This window comes from Electrona antarctica (assembly GCF_951216825.1).
Source record: "Electrona antarctica genome assembly, chromosome: 3".
NCBI lineage: Eukaryota > Metazoa > Chordata > Actinopteri > Myctophiformes > Myctophidae > Electrona > Electrona antarctica.
Genome location: NC_136808.1, coordinates 17,933,864 through 17,954,405, shown reverse-complemented (window position 1 = coordinate 17,954,405; position 20,542 = coordinate 17,933,864).

Genomic DNA, 20,542 nt, shown 5'->3' with positions numbered 1-20,542 from the left:
ACCCGGGTTGATGTCTGTCCAATAAGGACCATTGTTAAAATCAGTCATTTTGTCATTGGGCTAGAATGAGATGGACTTTGAAGGATTATTGAAATGTATAGACATTGTTATGCCATTTATTTAACACAAATTCATCTTGAGGTTTACAACTTCCCATTTTAAATGGTCAATAGTGGAGCTTCAATGTAGAAGAAATGTGCTTACACAGGGATTCTAAGTGCAGGCCTCTCAAAATGCTTACATTTTTAATGCCTTAATGATGATCCCACATTCAATGTACACGTGTTACTCACCCACCTAGTAAATTTTTAAGTGCATAAAACATTCCATTTGGAACAAAACAGCCCATTTGCCCCCTACCACCCACCAAACAAATTGGCTGAGAACAACAAAGTTCAATCTGTCTCTGAATATTTCTTTGTTTGTATGTTTCCTCGTTTCCAGCAGGGCACTTAAGAAAGTGTTCTTTTGCATCAGAGATAAGGTTTGTTGGTCCGCCGGGAACTGGGTAAAAGTGGGTTTTAGGTGACGTGGGGGATGAAACTCCTGCAGCTAGAAGCACCTCTGAGCCGGGCCTAAACAGTGGGCTCAGGCCTCAACACACAGCCTAATGGAAGAGTGACGTTCAACACGGTGTTGGTCTGAGGTAAACAAGGCAGCCTGCACACCACCGGTCCAAGGGCCTGGAAGACACTCATTAAAGATAGATCAGGACAGGGCTTTCAACCTAATGATTTGCACAGTAAAGTGACCTATACGTTTCTTTTGCTGTATTATGGTGTAGCACTGTAGCTGACGTCCAATGAGTGATTTACTAATGGTCTGCTCATTGTTAACGTGTCAACTTTCAGACACAGATGATTGATATTATGGTTGTTAGACACAAGTGCACGAAGTCAATACAATACTGTGTGTGTGCGTGTGCGTGTGCGTGTGCGCGTGCGTGCGCGCGCGTGCATATAGTGCCTTCTTTTAATTAATTCATATACATAATTGAATGTAGTATCGTCCAATCAGTGCTGTAGCCTAGGTTTTTTCAGACCATAATTATTCCCTGCGTGTCATGTGACCGTATAGGCTATGCGCTCGCATGGTCAATGGATGAAATTATCAGCAGATGGTATACTCTTTTCCCCCCAAAACTTCGGCACGGCATACTACTTATATAACGGTAGACTACGCTGCTGCGTCCAATGGTGTCTCTGTCCAGTAGCGTACCAATCTGTTCCCACACAGAGAATTCTTGAAGTAATGCTCCATCATCATATTGATTAATAAAACAGCAGCCTTTTTCTCAATTCGATTACCAACCTTTGGCAGTACTAACTGCCAAAGTACTAAGACGAAAGGGTGGATTTTGTTTGTAAGAACGCCTGGTGGTTTGGGAAAACAGCATAAAAGTGAAGCCACCCGCTTTTTAATGACACGAATGATGATTCGGAAGACTGACACTTTGTCAGATGCTTTTACTGCCAGAGTAAAGATGCAAGGCGAGAAATATTGCCTGCATGGGTCCGCCTCCTCCTCCTCACCTCATTGTCCTTTCTTTTCTGGAGGATGGAGATGGAGGACGGCGTACAGATGCCCTCTCTTCGGTCTGGATGTGGCTGTCATCTCAGGCTCAGTCAAAGCCACGCGGCACTTAGGCCCCATTTGCTCTTAAGGATGTCTGACAGGACGGTGGCCACGTATGATCAAACTTTACTTTCACTGTGCTCTTGTGACAGTTCATTCAGAGAGGCTCTAATGTGCTGTCACTAGTGCTGTCCTCCACTCAACTGCCTTGATTTTAACTGTCCCATCTGTCTCAGTCAGACTAACAGCACCAAAGTTTGCAGGGGACTTGAAAGTGCAGCCTGTTAATTCCATGGGGGCCTCTATGTTCTGTATCACCCTCGCTTCACATATACATCTAAAGCTGCAGTGTACTTCATCTGCCTTGCGTACTTGTTACTTACCATACCCTGAATCCAAACAGTGGGCCAGGACCCATTTGTGGGTCACGGATCAATTAAATGTTTTTATAGATCACGACTTCTTTTCCTATATTTAAAAAAATATATATATATATTTCAAAATCCTTTTTTAAATTTCAAACAAACAAACAAATCTAAGAAATCCCATGAATAAAAAAACTAAAAAAGTAGTGATAATAACCGATCTACAAGCTCACAGTGCAGCGCGAAGCGAATGCTTCCCTCAAATTATAGTGGGTTACTTCTACATTGTGACTTTCAGCACAAATGTATCTGAACTAAAAATAGTAACTCATTTAATTGATAGATACATTTAAACTCCTGAACTCACCCCCTGACATGATAACATAACTTGGCTGCTGTAGGGGGGGGCGCGTGTGTGTGTGTGTGTGTGTGTGTGTGTGTGTGTGTGTGTGTGTGTGTGTGTGTGTGTGTGTGTGTGTGTGTGTGTGTGTGTGCGTGTGCGTGTGCGTGTGCGCGTGCGTGTGCGCGTGTGTGCGCGTGTGCGTGTGCGCGTGAGTGTGTGTGTGTGTGCGTGTGCGCGTGAGTGTGTGTGTGTGTGTGTGTCTGTGTGTGTGTGTGTGTGTGTGTGTGTGTGTGTGTGTGTGTGCGTGTGCGCGTGTGTGTGTGTGTGTGTGTGTGTCTGTGTGTGTGTGTGTGTGTGTGTGTGTGTGTGTGTGCGTGTGCGCGTGAGTGTGTGTGTGTTAATGTAAACAAGCCTCAAGGACACGCTGGCATTGCATCTGAAACGTTTCATTCTAAAGTCTTCGTGATGCTTTCTTCTGATTCCTCTGTTTCAGAGTGGCTACACTACATGTGCATGATGTACAGTACAAGCTGCTTAAAGGCCTAATACATATGAAATTGAATGAGAATTTCCAACCTCTCGGTCGCTCTCATTGTCCTTTGATCATGCAATCCCATCAGCTTGCTCTTCATCTCGTACAGGACTGGGCTGTGCCTAATTGCTGCTACTAGGAATAAATCAAAGCAGGAAACCGGATGCTTTCCAAACAGTGCTCGCAATGCACCTAAAACCTCTCATGTCTGTCCGGGGAATGACTTGACATGTAATCTCATGTTATGTTTTTGCATTATTGCGGTGGCATATGTATGCTTGTTACAAACCTACTGTGGATCGACATTACCAAGCCCATCCTGTGAGATACCTGTGCTTCTCTCTTGGTTCTTATTCTAATCTTATTTAACAGTCTCTGCCTGACGCTCAATTCAATGCAAGCCCCCAGATTGGAGAGTTTCCAAACAATCCTGAGCTCACCCAAGCTTGGAATTGGTTTTCCGTGGAACATCTCCCTCCTCCCTTTGGGCACTTTACCAATTTGACCAAATTTGTTCCATCACTGGTTCTAAGTACCAGAAGTGTTTTCTGCCCACACTTGGACTCGTTTCTGCAATTTGCACATTCTTTGCAGAACATTAACAGCTTTGTCAGGAGCTCAGCCACTGGCTCACCATTTCTGGAAGGACTTGTTACTATGGTCAGGAGATATTAACATTTTAGGCAATCCCTGGCCACACAGATTTGCCAAATGTGCATGAACCTAAACCCAATATAATATATTGTTACTGGATCATACTGGAATTCATACCTCTGTTTTTTATGTTTAGAATGTCTTTGTTTATTTCGATAATGTAGTAGTGTTCCTCGTCTAATGTAGTCTTTGTGTGCAATGTGTCCTTTTCAAGGCATCTCCATATTTGAACTTTTTGTGCTTTCTTTGTCAATGTCACACAAAAGTAGCTGATCTACAAGCTCACAATGTGAAAGTGGTTATAGTGTGTCTGTTGATTGTATAACCAATGAAAAGAAGTAACTGGTAACTTGTGACTAAGTAATAACAGTGTACGGTTTTGGACATACAAGGTTTCCACCCGACAGTGATGATATATAGAACATAACCTGGGTGTCGTCGTTTGACAATAAGGCTTAGTCAAGCCATTCTGCCTCATTGTGATTGAATTACAAGCACGGATGTACTCCAGTGCTCCTTGTGGCACTCGATTAAAAGCTCAAAATGCATAGAACACTGCATCTAACTGAACTTTTGTTTCTACAGCATCCAATGCAAGACAAATATACAGTGGAGGCACCTGTCCAGTTGATGTATTGCGGGAGTACAATGGGCCACTAAAAGTTGATATACTGTAATTGTGTGAGATAATTAGAGTTATAAAATCCTCCGTAAATGCCCCATTGAGATCAGGAGTATTAGATTGTGCTCACAGAAATGCACGCCTATTGCTTTTTTTAATTTAAGGGATGAGTGTTAGCAGAAATATCATTTAGCTGTGTGATCGCATTGGAGGTGTACATACAGATAAAGACCTGAATGCTCCATAAAGCATTACTTTAGAGTTGGGCGATAAGTGCATGAATTACTGTAGGAGACGGCTAATGCTGGTGAATGTAAACTTTCTATAGCAGTTTAGTAGTTCTAAGGCGAGAGCTGCTGCAGTGTACAGCTTCAGGCACCAAAAGCAATTAACCAAAACTTAAAATAATTTGAACTAATTCTTCTCTTGCTATCTGCAGAAAAAAAAATGCATTGCTGTATATGTTGATTATGAGTAGAAAGAACTTCTTTATCTGCAAAGGGAATACCTTATGCTGAGCCTGCTTCTTTAAAGAAGCAGCTTTAGGGGATATTTGCAATATAACCCCTCTCCCCCCCCCCCCCCCCCCCCCCCCCACACACACACACACACTTCATTTTCATTTGAAGACTCCTCTGTTTCTTATGTTTCTTTTTCTTTGTTTCTTACCTTGTTTTTTCAGAATTCAAATTCACGGAACGCTTTGTCATTTGATATCGGCCTCAACCGTACAGTATAATAACTAGTTGACTCAACGTCACTCTAGGGCTGCGTACTGCCTTTTGACATGTACAGTGTTTTCATAGCATAAAATCATTATTCAGATGTTGCATGACAACATTAATTTACTGTATATTTGCATTCTATTGTCTGCTGTCATGCTACATGATTGAAGCCATGATTGTCTTTCAATGCAAAACAATCAAGTTCTACTTCCAGGCACTCATGCACAGGGAATACAGAGTTGAAAGTCCTTTATTAAAAGATGGACACTAGTACATTAAAAACAAAGTTGTGTGTTTTAATTTAACAGCCTTTATATAATTTACTGGTGTGCTGAGGTTTTATATTATTATTATTATTATTATTATTGTCTCCACCAGGCCGAAGGCATGGGGAGAGAGTATGTTTTGCACTCCGTCCGTCCGTGTGTGTGTGTGTCCTTCCTTCCGTCCGTCCTTCCGTCCGTCCGTTATCAGATAATCTCCGGCACCGCTGGCCCGATTTATGCCAAACTGTGCACACACACTCCCTGGATGCCAACCACGAACCTCTGCCCCAAATATTCCTCAACGGCCTGTTATAGCGCCACCATGAGGCCGATTTAGGCAAAACACATTTCTGTAGATAACTCGTACACATTTTATCCATACATCACACAATTCGGTATACACTATCTCCATAGTCATGTGATCAACACAGATCTGCACAATTTCCCATCTTCCATCCGGATTGGCAAAGATTGGCTTCCAAAGCTTACATGATTGGTCCGTTTCGAACAAAATGCCACAAATCACAAACACAGTGTCCAATTTCCATCAAATTATACACGCACATTTTCACTAGGCCGAGGACGACATGCCACTATTTCTTTCCCAAATCAGCCTCACGGTGGCGCTATAACAGGCCAATTCCTGTTTTTACCTATAACTGCATCGACAACTTATGTATACGCACTCCCTAGAGGCCATGGAAAAACATTTTCCCTGCATCCCTCCACATCTGCCGGTTATAGCGCCACCATGAGGCCGATTTCTGCAAAACACATTGTTTATGTTAGTCGCACAGATTTCATCCAAATCTCACGCAAATCGGTTCACATGATCTCTGTAGTCATGTGATCAAGACGAGCCTGTTGGATTTCTCAGATTCTACACTGATTAGCTAAGATTGCCTTCCAAGGTTTTCAGGAGTAGCCCATTTTGTACAAAATGCTGCACATGTCCTGCTCATCCAGAATTCTATCCTCAGAGATGCTATGAGTGATCTGGCTCTGCATTTCCTCAACAAAATGAAGAAAATTGTTGCAAGAAACAAAAAAACATGTTTATATTACTCCTAAACATTTTGCCAAACATCACACACACTCCTATCCTCCTGGTGGAGACCTGTGCCCAGAAAGGCACTTTTTCTAGTTATTATTATTATTATTATTATTATTATTATTATTATTATTATTATTATTATTATTATTATTATTATTATTATTATTATCATTATTATTATTATTATTATTATTATCATTATTTTGTTCAGATGGGCAAAATAGAACATTGCAGAAGCTTATTTATGTAATCCATTGCAGTGGGGGTGATGCATTCAGCAAGTGTTAATTTGTCCGTTTATAACTTGGAGTGTCCAAATGTAACCAACTACACTGAGGATTTTACTGTGTGTACTGTGATCCTGGCCTGCCAAGCAGCCCCCACCTGCTCTGCTCTGCTGGTTCTCTGAAAGCAGAAATGAGGGGAGGTAAAGCTGTCCCCATTTAATGTCCTCTGATGGGCTCAGCCTGTTCTTTATCTCTCTCTGCAGCATACTGTTCTGAGTGGCTGTAATAGGATAATAGACTTATTTTGTATTTGCTTTTAGACCATTTGTTTAAAAAAAAAAAAGGAAGAAAAAACTGTTTGATGCATTTGTTTCAGTAAATGCAGGTAAAGGACATTTTCCCCGACCCCCGCCGCTGATATTCTATGGTGAACTGGTTGAGTAACAGGGCTGATTCAGAAGGAAACAATCCGAAAATTATCATATGAAAGATGATGTTTTATAGTAGAACAGAGATATAGGTTGGATATCATTGCGGTGGGCTGGCTCTTTGGGCCCTGCAGTCTCCACAATTCATAAAGAAGAAAATAAAAGGTCAAATAAAAAGTCAAAGAAATGGAATGGTGCAATCTAGAGTTCCATAATATTTCCAAATGCGCTCTCTCTGTCTCTGTCTCTGTCTCTGTCTCTGTCTCTGTCTCTGTCTCTGTCTCTCTCTCTCTCTCTCTCTCTCTCTCCCTCCCCTCCTCTCAGTTTGTCTTGCAGTGAAAGAGTGAAATAGAGCAAGGTACTGTAGATATAAGAGAGAAATAAAGACTCAGATGGGGAGAAGAAGCAATTCTCAATTGTGCAGCAATTGCACTCACCTCATGCTATGCATTTGGTGTAATCATTTAGAAATAATCAATTGACTAATGATGGCATAAATTACAGCTCCCATTAATCTGGTGACTGGCTGTGTTAATCAGTTAAGCTCCACAGTTGGGGTGGTGCATACCCAATGAGAGTGTATGGTGCTACCTGTGGTATTGTGCCGGAGACTGAAGGTTGGACAGTAGGGGGTGGACTAGCTTAGCATACTCAAAAAAGGAAACATTTATGGGCCAATCCCAAGCTAAGCTACACCGCTAAATCCTTGGTGTTAATTTAACTCTAAAGGCTTAGAGATCAGTTACTTAACACTGTGAGATGCTTTGCAAAAGGCCTCTCTTGTAACACTCAAATGTTGTGTGATAAATATACTGTATGGCCATGATTTGTTTTTCTGCAAGTTCCACATACTGGACCTTTCTGAGGTCAAAGCGTGAGAGCTACGTCATTGCTCTACAGTAGCATACAGGTATATACTTTGTCGTAATATGACGAATACAGAAGATATTAGCCAGTCTACAAGCTCACAACGCAGCATTGTGAGCTTGTAGATCACCTACAGTAGCCTATCTTTGCTATTTATGAAAATATTTGACATATCTAAACATTTTTGAACATTTTCATAGATAACGACATAACCAACACGGGGACACCAGGTTGAAAGTGGTTAAACTGTAGGGAAAATTGCAAAATGTGGTTGCTGCAGTCGCTTACATAGGCCCCTCCCACTAATATTGTCAGCCAATTACAATGTCACGTTTTGTTATGGACAAAAGGGCTATTGAAATTACATTTTGGACAGGTGTATTTAATACATTTTCATACAAGGTTATTGATCCTAAGCCACTGATTGCATTGTATGTTGTAGTCCTACAGGAGTCACCAATAACATTGTATGGTGTAGTCCTACAGGAGTCACCAATAGCATTGTATGGTGTAGTCCTACAGGAGTCACCAATAACATTGTATGGTGTAGTCCTACAGGAGTCACCAATAGCATTGTATGGTGTAGTCCTACAGGAGACACCAATAACATTGTATGGTGTAGTCCTACAGGAGTCACCAATAACATTGTATGGTGTAGTCCTACAGGAGTCACCAATAACATTGTATGGTGTAGTCCTACAGGAGTCACCAATAACATTGTATGGTGTAGTCCTACAGGAGTCACCAATAACAACTCCAAGCCGACGCATTTACTACGTAATGTAGACCTTTATTAATCCCACAGGGTAAATTCGGTGCCATTCACGAGATATCTCGTGTTTAGAGCTTTACCACAGTGTGCCAAACACGAGAAACACGAGTTTCTATGATTTATTTCCCTTCGTTTTATGTCTTTTTATGTCTTTATAAACGATTGTAAAACATAGATTGGTTACGTAACCAACAACAGCCAAATAGCTACTACAAACGTTATGCAAAGCTCGGCCAATCACAGCGGAAGTTAGATTACTCTGGAATTGCCAATTAGCGTACTACAAACCTTATGCAAAGCTCGGCCAATCACATCGGAAGTTAGATTACTCCGGAATAATCTGTTTGCCCAAAGGGCAAACAGATTAGAGTATACTATAGTTATAAACGATTGTAAAACATAGATTGGTTACGTAACCAACAACAGCCATTTAGCTGCTACAAACGTTATGCAAAGCTCGGCCAATCACAGCGGAAGTTCGATTATTCCGGAAGAAGAAAAAAGTGTCACAATAACTATAGTCTGGTTGCACCCACACTAATAATAATAATATCTGGAATTTGCGCGCATTTCAAAGGGGTGGGAGTGGCTCACGGGTAGAGTGGCCGGTAGAGCAGCCGGATACAAACCACAAGGTTCCCAGTTCGATCACGGGCTCCCCCGAGTTGGTGTCGAAGACTCCATGAGCAAGACTCTGAACCCCTAATTGCTCCTGATGTGCAGGTTGGTGCCTTGCATGGTTTCCTCCGCCATCGGTGTATTAATGGGTGAATGTAATGCACAATCTATGTAAAAGCGCTTTGGATAAAGGCGCTATATAAATGCACCATTTCCCAGGGGAGAGGACAAAACAAGAGAACAAATGTAGGCCTATGTTACATTTCTATTCTACTTTGGGCATGTCATTAAACACAATGCAGCACATCGCACCACGTTGTGCGTTTGGAGATTGTTTATTTTTGCTCCTTTTGGTTGACACCGTTGTACAACGTATACAAAAAAAAGTAATGAAATGTAATAATAGAGAGCTCAGCCAATGGACCATCAAAGCCTTCCTAAAACAAACAGCGGTCCACAGATTGTTTTTCTTTTTCCGTAAGGTTATCCAGCAGCGCCGGCGGGGAGCTGACATGGTGCTCTGCCTGCTGGTTCAGCAAGGTGTCTACAAGGACACAGCATACAGTACATGTATGTAACAGGCCAGGCCACACAGCCCAGCCAACCTCCCGGCCCGGCAGTCCTCCAGTGGTGAATGTTTGTGTTTGTGCTTCCTGGGGACATTAGTGGATGCCCAGCTCAACGCGGCAAGCGCTACTTAAAATCATAGCATATTCAGGACAGAGGAAGATAACAGGATTGCACATGAGACTTGCGCTAATGTCATCTGAAGGGCATTGGGATAAACAGGCACAGAGTGAGGGATTGGGTGGGATGGGGTAGTGGTTGGTGGAGATGGGGGCCTTGGGGTGGGGCGTGCAGCGGGAACTGGGGATGGAAGATAGCCATGCTTGTCGAGGCAGATGGCCTCTCCGGCTACAATCAAGGGTAGAAAGTGACTAGGTACAGTACATTTACTCTATACTGTACTAAAGTTTACTTTAGTATTTATTGTATAAAAATCTAAAGATTTTTGAGTGGTGCAACCACTCCTATAGACAGCTATGTGTGTCCCTGGCTGGCTGGCTGGCTGGCTGTGTCCCTGGATGGCTCACCATCAAGTGTCACTGTTACGCAGCCTAACACACACACACACACACACACACACACACACACACACACACACACACACACACACACACTACACACACACACTTTTTATGTTTTTATTTAACCTGTATTCAACCAGTAGAAACACATTGAGACTGCGTCTCTTTTACAAGTGGGAACTGGCCAAGAGGCAGAAATACAATTTCACTTCAATACTACATCATAAATGCCACATTTTGGAACAGCAAATAAAACATCCATATTGGTAATACACCTCAAAGTACCTATGAAATAAATACAACAAATCACCAAAGTCCTAATCTTTTAGTAGCAGAGCAAAATACACAATATACAAAATCTAAACCGAAATAATAAATATATAGGCATGAACATACGGTAGGCTAGTACATATCCAAACGTGCAGATGTTGGACTGTACATCTAAGATGATCCTTTTGAAACTTCTCAAGGGAGCTTTCAAAGCCAATTTTAGTCTAGACTGTAGGTCGTTCCACGACCAATAAGGGCCAAAGAAGGCCAGACATTTTTTACCCTCCTCGGATTTGAATGCTGGTACTACACACCGTAGCCAAGCATTTGACCTGAGGTTGAGACCGTTTTGGACCAAGTCGAAATTGGAGGAAATGTAAGACGGCAGATCACCCAGAATGGCTTTATAAATGAAAATATGCCAATGTTGCAGCCTGCGAGATGCCAAAATACACACACACACACACACACACACACACACACACACACACACACACACACACACACACACACACACACACACACACTGTAACTGTATATATGATGATTTCGGGTGTGACAGTACATTACAGTGACAGTACAGTGCAGTACAGTAGAGGGACCCCCTGGGGACCCCCACACGGTAACTCTGTCATTTTTGGACCGTTTCGGACGTGGGGCGGCTTGCCGGAACCGGCACTCTGGGCGTGTTCCTGTGGGTCTGGAACTTCCGGAGACCCCCCACACGGAGTTGCACCACTCACTTCACACGGGTGTGATTTTTTGATACTTCATACTTGTACTCCACTACATCTCAGTGGCAGCTCTGAGTCTTTGACGGTGCTGAAGTTGCTATGACTTTCATTAAAACCGAGGCCAAATGAAATATGGATGTGAAGGGAGTGAATTTGAGTGATGGAATGGACTCAGTGTTGTCCTGCTGGTGGGGGGGTGGGGGGGGGTCGTCAGGAAACCAACCCCCTTTATGCATGGAATCACGTCATTCTTCAGCGGGCCAGAAAAGTTTGCATTCCCTGCCATGTTGACAAGTGATTTGCCAACTATTTTGGTGTCTAAGCACAAAATTGAGTCCCTGGGAAATCTGGAGATTTCCTTAGGCCTCACTCGTAACGAGATGGCTTTGACCTTAAGATGAGGCCTCTAACAGTGTCCATGTTGCTCCAATAAATCTATTATGTGTGTGACATTCAAATGCCACTGATGCTTAAACTATAATCCACTTTTAATGATTTTAATGAGCAATGAGTCAGAGAGAGTGAAAGAAGTAGCCCACTGTATGTCATTAAATCCTCTTGTTATGTATCACACAGAATACCAATAATGTACACTAGGCAGAACCTGAAGTCTGGGGGCAGAATACAAATTAAATTGATGAGTGCAACACTAATTGCGATACATTTTTAAACTGATTTAGTCGATACACTGCTGTACAGAGAAGAAATCCTTAGAAATAAAGACAAAACTGAGTGCAGGTTAGCGTAGTGTCAGTGAACCTGTGGTTCTCAAAGTGGGGTCCAGGGACCCGCATGGGGTCCCTGGACCCTGGACATGGGCTTACAGTCGATCCTCACCTACACAATTGACAGCTAGGAACCAAATACAACCTTGTAACTCTGAGGTTGTACAAATGGAACCAAATGTACCGTTGCGGGTGCATTTGGTTCCCATTGTACGTGGAGTATGTGGCCAAATGCATATACAACACTGGGTTTCCTTTAATTAAAAAAGAGAACCACTGCAGTAAACAAACATGGAGAAACAGCATATTTACTAGAGCTCTGTCATTTAAATCATATGAATTAATAAAACTTAATTTTAACCAATCTGTATGGTACAATATATGAATACAATATAAGTAGTGGATTTGGAGCGGTTAGAGGTGGTCTTCCATTGAGAAATGTAACCTTTAATTTAAACTTAAACTCAACCTACTGGTTGCCTGAAGTTTGTGTTTGAATCCCGGGTGTAAAGGTGGTTGCACACTGGACGCGTTTTTCGGAAAACCAACAGAAATCTGGAAAAAAAACGCGTCCAGTGTGCAACCACCTTTATAGTTACAACTTCAGGATTGTAGAGTTAATCACCAAATAACACGACGGTTTCCACATTGAGCAGTCTTCATTAGATACCATAATGGACTATTTTGCCCAGTTCACCCAGTGTCAATTATCTTATGTAATCCTGGGCGCTACATTCCCTCGGCCAACCTGGGGAGAGCAACGGACTGACCTCATCCTTCCTTCTATGCATAAGGAGTCCAAGCTGCTTCTTTTCACCTGACAGGGGAAGTTTCCCAGGTCGGACGTAGCGCATCGAAGGAACACGTTATTCCAACCAGTTCCTTTCCCCTGGCTAGGGGGAGGCAGTATAGAGACCAGCATTACTGTTTTTTGTGAGGCTACCTACAGGGTACACGGGGAGAACATGCAAATGCCACACAGAAAGGCCCTTTTTTGGGCACTGATGATGCAAAGGAGAGAACACGCCCACAGCGTCCCTAGCGGGAATCAAACCCCGGACCTTCTACCTGTGAGGCAACAGCTCTACCAACTGCGCCACCGTCCCCCGAACAAATGGGTTTTCATTGTGATATCGATAAACTACGTTAGTTCCATTGATCCAAGCCATAACACAATCGATTGGTCATTAAAAGAAACATGCTCTGAGAATGCACAGTTGCACACGGACCAACCATCTGACTTGGTCTGACACACTGTCAGACCAACCATCTGACCATGTAACACGGCAGTGTGTTACATGGTCAGATGGTGGGCCGCCAACACTTTCAAGTGGGCCCTGCTGTTCCACATAAGGTTGGGAACCAATGGAAAATTCAAAGGAAACAACTTTCAAAATAAAGTATACTGATGGCATTGGCGGAGTGGGGGGTTAGGGGGGGTGGCAGACAGAAGAGGGAGAAGAAAGCTTAATTGAACAAACTAATGAGTAGTTCGTATTTCCATCGGGGATATGCCAGTGAGATTGTTTGACAGTTTATCTGTGATAAATAAATGCTTTAAGAGCTAATTAGCTTCTAGGCCCTCAGGGGAGGAGGTGCTGTTGAGTGTCCAACTGCTTTTGTGAGTGCGTGCGTGCGTGCGTGCGTGCGTGCGTGCGTGCGTGCGTGCGTGCGTGCGTGCGTGCGTGTATTACCAGCTTCAAGTTGCCTCTTATTCACTTGCCATTACCCCACACAACCAACCACCCACACACACACGCTCTCAGTGGGTTCGCTACCCCATTCCAGAATCTGATGTTGATACAGACGGTTCACACGTCTAGCCCCGCAAATTAAGAGCTGAAATTGATTAAATGCTGTGTTTTGTCAAACACAGCACAAGTGAATCTCAGTCTTTGTAAAGTCACACAAGGTCAATCTGCTCAGACCGTGATAACTGGTGATGACTGAGGATCATGGTGAATAGCACAGAAGTAAATCTTACCTGTGGTTACTGGTTAGTGACTTGAGTATCTATAATATACGGTAGTATCCCACTCAATTTTGACTATAGGTTATTATAGTCCAAATACCTGCTGATGACTGGTGTCCATATATATTCACTAATCCTAACCATATTTCAGTGGATCAGGTAAAACGGTTGACTGCACTGTGCATTTCATCTGTCATATTTAGGGCCCTCTTTAACCACTTTCAACCTGGGCCCTGGGGTTGGCACGAAAATGTTAAAAAATAACAAAAATACTTGTGTGTCCTGCATATCATATGAGATCTCTCTCCTGTTTGGATGAAATTGGTAGCCTGTTAACTGTTTACTAAACACATGAAGAGACACCCCTGTTACTTAATTAACACTCTATATATGATTACTCTGGGGATATGCAAGTATTTAACACTTATAACAACAGAAACAACTTATAAAATCCCTTCTACAACTCAAACTGTAATATATATATAACTGTAATATATATATATATATATATATATATATATATATATATATATATATATATATATATATGTATGTATGTATGTATGTATGTATGTATGTGTGTGTGTGTGTGTGTGTGTGTGTGTGTGTGTGTGTGTGTGTGTGTGTGTGTGTGTGTGTGTGTGTGTGTGTGTGTGTGTGTGTGTGTGTGTGTGTGTGTGTGTGTGTGTGTATTACATTCAGTTAAAGGACCACTTCACCACTTTTCAACATCTCTTCATATAATTGGTCCTCACTAATGTTTATGATAAAACACCACCATTTTCTTCTACTCAGTCTGTGTCTCTTAGGAGGGCTGTGGGCAGTTCAGAAACCCGTCCACCAGTGACATCATCGATGGGGAATCCAAGCTAATAGAAACTGCAGGCTTTCTAGTCCTGAAAAGTTGCAATGCGAAAATGGAAGCCATCGTTCTCACGATAATACAAATCTAAAAATGTTTGTAAAAAAATCTTCTTTAAAAAAATAATTGCCTAACGATGATGTCACTGGTGGACGGGTTTCTGAACTGCCCACAGCCCTCCTATGAGGCACAGACTGAGTAGAAAAAAATTGTGCCATTTTATCATGATTTTTAGTGAGGACCTATTATATGAAGATAGGTTGAAAAGTGGTGAAGTGGTCCTTTAAATGAACAATGAGATTTTTACTACATATATTTATATCTGTGTTTGGCTCCTGGAAGATGTATGGTACAGCTTGTCCTGATAAGAGCATATCTGGCCCTGTACTACTACATTGGAGAATCAGAGGTTGGCACTATCTCAGCCACAGAGGCAGGGCCTGCATCTTGGCGTCAGGGTCCATGGTCCCCATGTGTGCATGGCAGCTCAGACTCCAACGAACTTGCCTCAAATCATAGTCGCCCCAGGCGTACAGCCGGCAGAACTGCTCAGGCTGGTATTCCTTAAATGTAACCTAAGTTTATACCTAACCTTATTCCTTAAATATGGAGTGCCATGATTTTTTTAATTTTTTCCAGTTTTTCATGTGTTTATGAGGTGACAGTACTTCATTAGACCCCTTGGTGTGGTTGTTCTGTGCAATGTCTTCCCTTTGTATTTAGGGTTTCTTCCTGGAGGCTTAAACCTTGACGGTACAGTACACTACAGTATGAGTACTATACAGTACAGTACATTACATTACAGTACAGTGCAATCCTGTACAATACACTATAGTATGAGTAGTACAGTACAGTATGAGTAGTACAGCAACTGCACAGTACAGTACAACAGTACCATACAGTACAGTACAGTACAGTAGCCTATAGTAGTAAATAGTAATGCCTACATTCCCAGAATAAAGGGTTTTAAAACAGAGCTGAAACGGTACCGTACAGTACAGTCAGTGTTGGGAAAGTTCTTTTTTTATGAACTAGTTCAGTTCACAGTTCAGAAATTAAAAAATGAGTTCATAGTTCATCATCCAAAATTTGAACTAAAGTTCATGTCCTAACAATTAACTATTAACTATCGTGTGAAATGCCAGCAAATTCTTAATCCTTTTCCTTGTCTTTTATGGGCACACTTGTGAAAGCTGCATGCTTTTATTGTGAAGGCAAAAGTGTCTGAATGTTCTCGTTTCTCACAGCCTGCATATCTCTGTGTGTTGAAAATAGCTGATCTACAAGCTCACAACACGTATTTTCACGGAACACGTTGTTCGACGAAGAATAAATCAGGCATTACTGCGCTTCACTAGTCTGTAGGAGCCGGAGGGAGATGTATTTTGTTTGGCCGTTCAAGGTGATATGGACACACATACCTCCTCGACGCAAAAATAACAAGCTGCTGTACTTTATACCTCATACTAAGCATTTAAAGTATGAGGTATAAAGTACAGCAGCCATGTGTTCATAAAACAGAAAGATTGAGTATTGGGTAAGACTGACGTTATGTATCTTTCAGGACCTTTCACTGCTTCGTCTCAACCATTACTCCATGGCTCTGGTCTCAGCCACCGTGGTGGATATTTTGACATTCCGTTTTTTTTTTAATGTTGCCACTACTGTTGGAGCAGCCATAAACTACACAGGTTCATCTCAATGTTCTGTGCATCTTTGTAATGTTAGTGTTAGTAAAAAGCAGGTAAAAGAGTAAAGTTTGAGGCAGACTAACATCAGTCACTCTACCGTTCACTATAGTAGAAGAGGTGCGCCTGGTGATGGTTTAAACCCCGCAGCTATGTCGAGTCCGCCTACAGGAAATACGTAAGCTGCGACCATGAGACCCGTTTCTGAATTCGTCTATAGGAGGGAGTCATATTTAAATGGACCACCTTGTGAAAATGAGCTGTGATTGGTGTGTAGAAAAGCATGGCTGATTACAAACACTTATTCAATCAGCAGACTGACAGCTGATTACACCTGGGGACACGTATGACTCGTATGTCCTGCATGGACTAACGCAATGCTTCATGCCATGCTTGAAACATTCTCACAAAGAGGACTAGGCTACTGTATGCATTTATACAAAATGGCAGTGCTAGTAGTAGTACAGACAGTGTACAGTACTGTGAGTGCGGTACAAGTGTGTATGGGTAGAACAGAGTAAAACATGAGGAATTATAAAGTGGTCTGACATCTGTCACCATAGCATTTCTCTCAACAATGTAATAAGAAATAAACAGAGGATGTTCTTCTGTTGTGACAGGCTAATCCTCTCGCCTCCCTGTGTGCTTTGCTTTTCATTCTACAATGATAATTACAGTTTTTTTTGTTGAAAAGCTTTTAAGGATTTATCTCCTTTTGTATTAATAACTTTGTGCAGCTTTTAAATCCGCAAAGTTTTATTCATTGGTGCTCCGGGTAGCCATTGTTAAATTTCAATTTTCAATCTTGTTGAAAATACCATTCAGTGTCAGACATTCTTCTTCACGCTTTTGTATTGCTACTGTATGCTCAACCACTCTACCTTTCTCTAATGTATTGTATGGAACCATACAGCCCATTGTTACAATATCAGAGTTAAATTAACACTCAGGATTTTGCACTGTGTAATGTGTGTATTGCAAGTCGTGGATTGCAACCCCCGTGAACGGAGGGACCTGTGACGAAAAAAAGTTTTTTCATTTGTGGCATCCTTAGCTTTGGTCAAAAGAGCAGTAAGCAGTAAGCTTGTGATATGTGATTCATATTTGGGGTAGATTGGAATGGATGTTGCGTTCATCTTATCACTTCTGTATATACACAGTCTCATTTCTGCTATGCACTGCTATTAAAAACTGTTCAAAAGATACTTAACGAGGACATTTTCTACTCTACCCCATGCTTGCCATCCAATACACCAAACTATTAAATAAACTAAAATCAAAACCAAAGGGCAAGTCAAAGTAAAGCTGGCCATCTGGATCTAAAATCAAACATCTCCCTGTCACCAAACTCTTGTTTCACCAGCCTTTCAAAATGTCCTCCATGTTGCAGTTTTAGGACAATGAGTGATTGACAAACCTTTGCATGTGTCTCTCCCTTCAAAGCATAGCCTTCATAACCAGGCTGCCTTTTTAATCTGACCACGCCACCTGTGAGGCTCTTCAGAACTTGAGCCCACAGGGGCAGAGCTGGGCCTCATTACGGAGTCTCTGGTTCTGGCCCAGTTCTCAGTCACTTCCCTCGCTATCTCTGTGCTGCTCTATTCTATAGCACACCACAGTACCTTGCAGGCATGGTGCAGAAATGAGAGCCGGCTGCTCGGTCCTCTACATCACTCCATGGCTGCAATTTGTCATTTTTCACACGAGATGAAGCCTTTTATGAAACGAAATGAGTTTCCCTAAAATGAAGCAGCACAAAAGCCCCGTGATTAATTTGCTTGTTAGGCTATTGCAGCTGTCACCTGTGGAAGACATCTGGACAGCAGATTGACTAATGCCAGCAGCGGGGCTGGAACATGGCTCTCTCTCTCCTAACCTACCCTCCAGTCAGCCTTTCGGCGGGCTTTTAAAGGCACCACTTGCTGTTTGAAATGGCCCCTTTTTGATGGGTAATTAATAAGCATTACTTGTGATTGACATGGTAATTAGTTGCATTAATGCGGTCATAAGAGGCTTGGGATGGGGAGGAAGTGCCATGAACTGGTGTGTGTGTGTGTGTGTGTGTGTGTGTGTGTGTGTGTGTGTGTGTGTGTGTGTGTGTGTGTGTGTGTGTGTGTGTGTGTGTGTGTGTGTGTGTGTGTGTGTGTGTGTGTGTGTGTGTGTGTGTGTGTGTTGCGTGCATGCGTGCATGCGTGCGTGCGTGCGTGCGTGCGTGCGTGCGTGCGTGCGTGCGTGCGTGCGTGCGTGCGTGCGTGCACCCAGCCTGTGTGGCGCTAAGGCACAGACTCCAAATGACCCCATTTTAAATCTAATTGACCATCTGATTAGCACCACTCTCTTAACAGTGTTTTTGGCCAAAAATTACATTGGCAAGTGTAACAATGAGTGATCACAGCATTTCATGATTGCAATTCTTATTAGGATTAACCCCTCGAGATGTAGCATCTCATCCTAAGGACCCATTTGGATTATATAATATATGAGCAAGATGTAAACAGAAGGATCAATGCATGAAATCATTAATGAAACTCATGTTATTGTAGCCTAGTGTTGTGAAGGTCTGTGGGTTATTAAAGAATATTGTCATTCTTAGAATTCTTGGAATAATCCATCCGCTGTTTATTAGTAAAATCTGTGTTCATTTAACACAGGGTGTTCATTTAATGACCCTTATGGGTCAATGTTTTACACTGTTAGAGTTAAAATAACACTCCAGATAACCTGGTGTCCTAACACATTATGTGCACTGCACACGTACTGGCAACACATTTTGATTTACACTATATGTACAGTACAAAACATATTTTTGTCTACGTCTGTGACTGAGACCCATACTGTACTGTAGCTACAATTATTGTCCAGAGCAACTTACAAAGTTTTATGTACTGTAATCATGGAAAAACACTGACATAGATTTGTCTTTTCCTGTTTAGGCTCCAAAGAGACTTATACAACACTGATTGCAGGAGATGAATTCATGTAACAGTGGACAGAGGCTTATTTTTTAATTATCAAGGAATTAGTTGGTCGTGCAGGTTTATTTATGTATGCTGTATAAGAAAACTTATGGGAAGGCTGGCTGGGGCCATCTTGGCATAACTGGAGGGCAGCAGTAACTTCCACATTTATACTCAGTCCAGCACAGATTTGTAGTTTGATTATGTTATGTGGCCATCATTCATAGGTCTTATTTTTGTAAGGATAGTTGCTGTGACTGATTATACTTAATGAAACCATGACATTAGAGAGAGAGGTTTACAATACCATACTATATGTATCACGCCTTGCAGCACAAGCAACACCAATGACTGCCAATGAACTACAAGGATTTTCTCTCTCTGGGTCAATTCACAGTTAAAGGACACAATACACACATGGGCAAATGCATTGGCTGGAAATGAGCCTGACAAGAATTATCCTTGATACTGTTCACTTTATATTGTTTTTGAAAAAGAAAACAGGCAGAGCTTGAAGTAAAAATAAATTATAAACTTCAGTTGTTTAACACAAAGTGCTTTACAATACTGTAAATGTGCAATATACAGTAGGAAATACTGTATAATGCAACAACATTAAATAAGTAGGCCTAGAAGTAGCCACGTTACTGTGTTAAGCCCAAACCACACCGAATGGTCGGATCGGGACGAGACGGTTTTTAAGGTCAACCACACCAATGTAACTTATTGAGTTGCAATGAGTTGCATTGGTGTGGTTGACCGTAAAACGGTTTTGTCCCAAGGAGCCTGGTGTGGTTTTAGAGTGAGAAATAGTGAACAGTCTGTGTCATATACCTATGTTCCTACCTGAGAAGAATCACTTGACTATATGGACACTTGAACAGTAATACCACTCAAGTTTTTGGCCTGGATAAACTGCTTCAAAAGCTTGTTTCATATGTTCTGTGTTTTGGATCTTCACCAATAGCCTACCATAATGCCATGCAACATTGTGGTACTTAGATCATTCACAATTGAAAGTCCCATGCTTAATTTTTATACTCCATCACAAGCTGTGAGCTTGTAGATCGGTTGTCTTGGTGAGTGACACCCTCGGAATACAGTATAAACAAGGTTTAGGCTGTGCCATCAAGGTGTTTCACTTAACTTTCCTAAGCCATTCACCAATATACAGGATGTGTTCCAGATAACTTTGTTA